The sequence below is a fragment of the Galeopterus variegatus genome, unplaced genomic scaffold (genome assembly GCF_000696425.1).
Source record: "Galeopterus variegatus unplaced genomic scaffold, G_variegatus-3.0.2 Scaffold6372, whole genome shotgun sequence".
NCBI lineage: Eukaryota > Metazoa > Chordata > Mammalia > Dermoptera > Cynocephalidae > Galeopterus > Galeopterus variegatus.
Window position 1 is genome coordinate 1 of NW_007732483.1, and position 5,457 is coordinate 5,457.

Sequence of the window (5,457 nt, forward strand, 5' to 3'; positions counted from 1 at the left end):
CAGGAGAATTACAGAAATTTGGCTTTTTCTCAGTGGCCACATGCCTTCTGTTGTTGCTAACAGTTCATTCATTACCAAAGCCTGTCTGTGACATTGCCTTGTTCTGTTTTCATCTTCTTGCTCATGTTATTTCCCCCAGGAATTAGCAATTTGACTTCTGTCATCATATTTATAATTCTGTTGGCTCAAAATGGGTTTTGTCTACCTTACATAATGTGTCTTTGTCTGAAGGTTGTCTGTAGTCCAAGAGTATTTACCTAAAAATGTCTAAACAGCCACTAAGAGCCTTTAGTAGAGGGAAGGAGATACCATTACCAGAGTGATAACTGCTTCTCAAACATCCTTTTGGAGTGCTTCCAACATTGGGAAGTTTGTAGGAGAGCTTTATTTTGAACTTTTTTAGTTGGACAGAAGAGTTCTGCCTCACTGAACTGCTTTGGAGCTCTGATAAAGAACATCCGTGTTCAGTGTGAGTTTTGCAGGCCACAAAGTGTCCATCTCAGAGGGACGTGTCTCAGAATGCCTTGTATTTGCTTCTCTCCACTTTCAAAATCAGTCATCTTCTCATCTTGTGTATAAGAAAATTTTAGAAGCTGTGGACAGTTTAATTGACTGATTTGGCAGCACTGACTTTATGACAGGAAATATTTTGTGTGCTGTTTTCTTTGAGGAGGATGTAATTATCGATATCCTAGAATGTGAAATTTTTGAGTGACAGTATGTACATTTTAAAGAAAATTATGATTTGTTAATTTTAGAAGTTTATAATATTTATAATTTATTTAGTCTGTAAAAATTATGAAAAAGAGATACCATTACCAGAGTGATAACTGCTTCTCAAACATCCTTTCGGAGTGCTTCCAACATTGGGAAGTTTGTAGGAGAGCTTTATTTTGAACTTTTTTAGTTGGACAGAAGAGTTCTGCCTCACTGAACTGCTTTGGAGCTCTGATAAAGAACATCCGTGTTCAGTGTGAGTTTTGCAGGCCACAAAGTGTCCATCTCAGAGGGACGTGTCTCAGAATGCCTTGTATTTGCTTCTCTCCACTTTCAAAATCAGTCATCTTCTCATCTTGTGTATAAGAAAATTTTAGAAGCTGTGGACAGTTTAATTGACTGATTTGGCAGCACTGACTTTATGACAGGAAATATTTTGTGTGCTGTTTTCTTTGAGGAGGATGTAATTATCGATATCCTAGAATGTGAAATTTTTGAGTGACAGTATGTACATTTTAAAGAAAATTATGATTTGTTAATTTTAGAAGTTTATAATATTTATAATTTATTTAGTCTGTAAAAATTATGAAAAATAAAATCAATCTTTGGTTATCATTGATAAGAATCTGAATTACAGGGCTATCCCGCAGTCTTGTATTCAGTTAAAATTGATGTAGACATTTATGCCTGATGTCATCTCATTTATTTGACACTGTAACCTGATTACCAGAGACGGTCAGGAAAAGTGCTTCCTCTTTAACTCCTTCAGGCTTAACATTAAAGGTTTACTCATCTCCTAGGTTCCTGCAAGAAGCTAAAGCTTTAAAGATACTGAGATAGTTGAGATCATGACAACACTGCTGTGGCCCCCTGGGAGAGAAGGGTAGCAGATGGACAAACCTGCCCTTGACTTGTAGGAGTAACAAGCCTTTGCTTGAAAAAACTGTTGGCCTCCAGAAAGCGCGGGGCTGCAGTTTCAGAGAAAGGGATGGGTGCTGCATGTCGATATTGGGATCCAGCAAGGCCAAGGCCTGCCTTGTGGGCCGAGCAGTGTGGAAGGTGAACTGCTGCACACTCTGGCCCATCCTGCACAGTGGTATCTGGCTCTGATAAGGCTGTCCAGCAGCTTCCTGGGAGCAGGAGGAGGCAGCGTTCTGGTCTCAATGGAAAGTGCCTTTTTGCTTCTCCATTCATCACTTCCCACCCTACAATGCACAGATGGGTCACAGAAGCAGACTTGGTTCCCCATCTCCCCGCTCCACCGCCTAACTAGAACAAGTGAAGGTCAGAAAGCTGGAAGGCACAGGATGTTAAATGGTAGAGGTCCTGCTGGATATGTCTGCACAGTGTAGCAGTAGCCGGTGGAGCCAGGACTCGCCCGTACCTGGTCTCCAAGCTGCTACACACTCCTGACCTCAGCTCCTGCCTAACTAGAACAAGTGAAGGGCAGAAAGCTGGAAGGCACAGGATGTTAAATGGTAGAGGTCCTGCTGGATATGTCTGCACAGTGTAGCAGTAGCCAGTGGAGCCAGGACTCGCCCGTACCTGGTCTCCAAGCTGCTACACACTCCTGACCTCAGCTCCAAAGCATGACTCGCTTCTTAGTTTCATGAGCATTTGGTTGGCTTGGCCACCTCTACCTTCCTGGGGTTGTGCCTGGTCTCTCAGTTCTTTGAGGTTGGGGGAAGGCTAGTCCAGAAAACGGAAACCCACAGACCAGCCTAACTACCTTCATTCAAGTGACAGCCCAAATCAGTGTGTCCATGTTGTACAAGTCAATAGTGTTTACGCTCTTCTTCCTTTTGAATAATACAGTCTTTCATTGGGTTTCTATTCCTAAAATCATTCTGGAACAGGCAGCAAATGTCCTAGAATCATGGACTTTTAAAGCCAGAAGGGGCATTAAAAGTCATCTAGTCCACCTTTCCCTCGGCAGGGATCCTCCAGCCTCTCCTCTGCCCCGTCCAGTGACTGGTAGTTCAGCCCCTGCTGGCAATTCCAGGCTGCCACTGGCGGGCTCTATCTGTAGTTATGCTCACACCGAGCTGAGCTCCTCCTGGCAGCTCTGCCTATTGGTTGTGGTTCTGCCTGCAGCAGTCCAGGCTGGGCTGCTCTCCTACCCCCTCATGACACATCTTCAGATATTCTTAGCTCTCGTCACTTCCTGCCCCCACCGGCTTCCCCACCACTTAGTCCTCTTCAGGCTAAATGCCCCAATGTCTGCAGTTAGTCCTCTTCCACCACATGTCCAACAGGGCTGCACTTTTAATCCATGTTATCCTAAAAGGGATGTGCCCAGGCTGAGCAGGCCAGGACTATGGCGAGATGAGTGAGATGCCTAGGGCACACATTCAAGCAGGCATATGCTTGCAGGTGCCAAGAGAGGGTGCTTGTCACATCCTGTGCCCTTGGTGCCTCACTTGCCTTATGCTGTCCCTGGCTTGGGATGACAGTCACACCAGTGTGGACACTTGGGTGGCACTGGCTTTCAGTAGCTGTGACTTGTGGTTGGCATATTAAACTAGTGGCGATTTCAAATTCCAGACCTCAATTTAATATGTTGCTGCTGAAGACTAGTCTCATGCCGTATCTGCAGGATGGGCCTAACAATAAGGCACTTTGCACTCGATCCTTTACTACTGTCTGCTCTTCATTTTGGGCCAACTTACATCTTATTTTGAGGTAGTAGCTGATTGTTTTTCTGGTCAGTTAACTTTGTCTTATTAAGCAAAATGGAGAATACGATGTTGGGAAATAAGCACGTGTCGCTTTTTAAAAAAGTGTTCCCTTCTGTGCTCTTCCATTTGCATGCTGGGGACAGTTACCGCCTTACAGCCAGGCACTAGTGCTGACTTTGTTCTAGTCCGTGAGCATACTCTGGGTTCTAGGCTGCCTCAGGCCTCATGTGTCCTGCAGCAGCTGTGTTTGAAATTTCTTTCACTCTGGATGGGTTCCTGCTTCCTGATGACAATAACTTGAAAATTAAACTACTAATCCTATTTTGAGATAATGAAATCACGAAGAAGTGTTATTTTTATTGTACTTATTGTACTTATTTTTTAATGTACAGATATCTTTCATTGAGCATTGAGAGTTAGAATTTATTCTTTCAAATGGTTTAAAATGACTTATGTGGAGACAAACACTTTTTAAGTGTGTTCAATTCTTCCTTCCTACATGTCTAGTGTGCACTTTAAAAACCACAACTTTATTTTGGTCATTAAATGTGCAATATTCAGCATTTTATGTACTTGTGTAAAGTATGAGTTTTTATATAATGGTGAGAAATAGGAAAAAATGAGAATGGGTTAAGTAAAATTCTGCAAATAAACTAGGTTCAAATTTAATTTACAACATGGCAGGTCTGTCTTGTTGCTTTTGGCAAGTTGGTTGGTCTTTTCATACATAAACCACACTAAGAAAAGTTTTAAATTAGAAAGCTTGTAATGGGTAGAATATTCTGTTTCATTATAATGGGTGAGGCCTCTAATTTCAAAGAGAATTTATAACTTGGGCATTTAAGAATTGGCATAGACAGGAGGCCACCTGGTAATCCCAGAGAAGTCAAGAGAGCCTCCCTCAGGTCTGTCATGTCACCTCAACTTTGGTAGGAAGAGAACCATAAAATTGCACAGAGGCTCCCAGCCTGAGTTGTGATGGGGTGGGGGCTGGGGGTGCCTCTGGGAGGGGAGAGCTATCTGGAGGCCAGTGTAACCTGAGCTTGGTCAAGTTCTGTTGGAGAAATCCACCTTCAGCATTGGGAAGCCAGGCAGTTCCTCTTTAGTGTTAATTTCATTAACATTTGTAAGACACCTTGAATGTGCCAAGGTGTGGTAGGAGGGCTGCACATTCAATTTGGGTTTAACATCAGTTTGGGATTCCCCAGGGACAGGACCTTTTAAGTGTGGGGTGTGCCTCCCCATCCTTGTCTGGGTGTGGCTTCTTTTTCCAGATAGAGCCATGAGACTGAAGGGTGGGAAAGTGGCACATTGTCCCACCTCCTTTTAGAGTAGGAATCAAGTTCATCATCTCCAGACCAGTAGGCATTTTTGTAGGGACACTCCCCTAAAGAAACACCACTTGGAGGTGGTCCGTGCTGCCATGAGGCAACTCAGAAAAGGTCTTCATCTAATGATGAAGGAGCTCAGATCTTCCAAAAATTGCTTTTCTTCTGAAGACAGACCTCTTTCCTCCTGGTCTTCGTTTGCCTAAACCTTCTTAGGAAAGAGACCCACCTTCCTGGTCATAGTAAACCAAAATGGACTCTGGCCTGGACACCATGTTTTAATATACCCTTAAATTTGTAGCTTAGGCCAGATTTCCCTTGCAATCTCCCAGCCTTCCCTGTTTGACTTTCCTTCTGCTGCTTCCTCAATATTTCTTAAGGGCCCTCATTCTACTACCTCCACTTTCCCTTCCTCTGTGTCCTTAGTTTCCCTTACCCCACCCCCTCCCTCCTCCTCAACCTTCAGGTCACAGCTGCTTCTGGTGAAAGTGTGGGGCCAATGTCTCCACGAGGACTCTCCTGGGAAATCTTCAGCTCTGGGGGCCCTTTGAGATCACAAGCAGACAGGACTTGGGATAGGCTGTGGAGGACAAGGTCTGGGGTCCTAAACCCTGGAACTTACTACTGCTTAAACATCATGCTGTGTCCAAAACAAAGGGTCTTTGCTCAGACTGTCCCTTCTGCTCAGAATGCCCTTATTTTGCCTCCCAACCTCCATTCTCTGCCATGGCTTC

General features: G+C 44.0%; 1 long non-coding RNA gene across 1 annotated transcript; it reads right to left on the reverse strand.

Moving 5' to 3' along the window:
- Positions 1-893: 893 nt before the first annotated feature.
- On the reverse strand, positions 894-4,062 carry LOC103606199. The gene is made up of 2 exons (XR_551855.1): positions 2,293-4,062; positions 894-2,131 (listed from the first exon to the last, which is right to left on the reverse strand). It is a non-coding gene; the product is annotated as an uncharacterized LOC103606199 (long non-coding RNA).
- Between the last annotated feature and the right edge of the window lie 1,395 nt (positions 4,063-5,457).